This window comes from Ochotona curzoniae, unplaced genomic scaffold, assembly GCF_017591425.1.
Source record: "Ochotona curzoniae isolate NIBS_2020 unplaced genomic scaffold, NIBS_Ocur_1.0 contig_915, whole genome shotgun sequence".
Taxonomy (NCBI): Eukaryota; Metazoa; Chordata; class Mammalia; order Lagomorpha; family Ochotonidae; genus Ochotona; species Ochotona curzoniae.
In genome coordinates this window covers 1-1,577 of record NW_024466612.1, presented here as the reverse complement: position 1 = coordinate 1,577, position 1,577 = coordinate 1, and positions in this window count along the sequence as shown.

Genomic DNA, 1,577 nt, shown 5'->3' with positions numbered 1-1,577 from the left:
AGGATCCGTGTCCTGTCAGAGGAGTTGCTCAGGCTCCTCCCTCAGAGCCCCTCCTGATGCAGGGTTTCGCGGCTGCCTGGGCCAGCACTAGTCAGTTCACCTCCTGTCCTAGCAGGAGCAGTGCCCCTTCTTAACTGGCCTTCAACCCACTCTGGTTCTTGCTATTAGATGTTTCAGACTGGCCACGGCTCGTCCATACCCACATATAGCATATACATGGCTCAGTTGGGTTTGAGACCCAGCCTAGTCTGTCCCATATCTACCTTGGTCCTCCAGAACACCAGAAGGTGTTGCAGCCTGACCCTGCCCGGTGCGTCAAGTCAGTCCACACTTATGCCAAGGGAGGCTACAACTATGTCCCAAGCAGAATGCAGCCCCATTCCAGCCTGTGTGCCCCTTGGTGGGGGCCTCCACAGTCTGATTGGTGCAAGAACATAGCTGGGCATGTCTTGTGGTCCATCCTGGTTTCTAATTTAACTTGTGGCTAAGTTTTGCTCAGTACTGCCCGGGGCGCCCAATCCATCACCTTTCTATACACTGACGAGCAATAGGAGCTTCTTTACCCAGCCTGCCTAACCCCAGGTCTGGACCTCCTATTCACCAGTGGGAGCTATGGCTCATCAGAGGAATTCCCCCGGTTTCTCCCCTTTATCCCCTTCCTGACCAAATTCTCTCACCGTCATTGGGTTTTAGGCCAGTGCCCGACGCAGACCGGCCTAGCTTTTGGCTTTGCATGAGTTGGTGAGCGCTAGAGTCAGGGCTACCCTGCACCCCATTCAGAATGGACATCCAGGTGCCACTGCCCTAACCTGTCCAGACTGCTGAGGGTTCCTTCATCTGTGGTTGATGGAAAGCACCTTGTTCTCACCCAGCTTACACCATCACCATTCCCACTCCTAAGCCATCTAGTGGGGATAGAATTTCCATGGGGTGTAGCCCACACCTCCTCCACACAAAATCTCCCCCCCCCCCAGATATGGTTCTCGAGTGGTAGTTAACATCATGGTCCTGTCTACAGTGATCCCTCTGCTGATTCCTTATCATGACAGGTAATGGTGACATCCCATTTGGCATGCCCAGAGTCTTAGCTGTTGAATGAACTGGTGTTCAGTGCTCATCATTGTTAAATAATTACAGGTTCTTCACAGGAAGATTTACTGTCTTTGGCAATGTTTAGGATTGATTTGCGGCACCAGAGTATTGTGGGTTCAGCATGGAGCTACCTAAGCAGTGTATCAAAGAACCAAACTCACAGAGCTCCCCTGCTGAGAGAACAGCAGGGGGAGCTTGGCGCCAAATGGTGCACTGGCTGCCTGGGAGTGGCTCACCATGTGTACGTGGTGGCCAGTGTGCACATTGCAGGCCTGGGAGGCTCCAACTTGTCCAGTCCTGGGGGACTCTGCAACCAGGTGGCAGGAGGAGGTTTGAAATCCCCGGACTTTCGGACTCACACACTCCCAGTCCCCCTCCCCAGCTCCAGCCCAGGGCGAGCAGTGCCTGGCTACCAAAGCTTGGAGACTCACTCCAGAGGTCAGCTCCTGGGGCCTTGGCAGGCAGGCCGCTCACCTGTCTCCCAC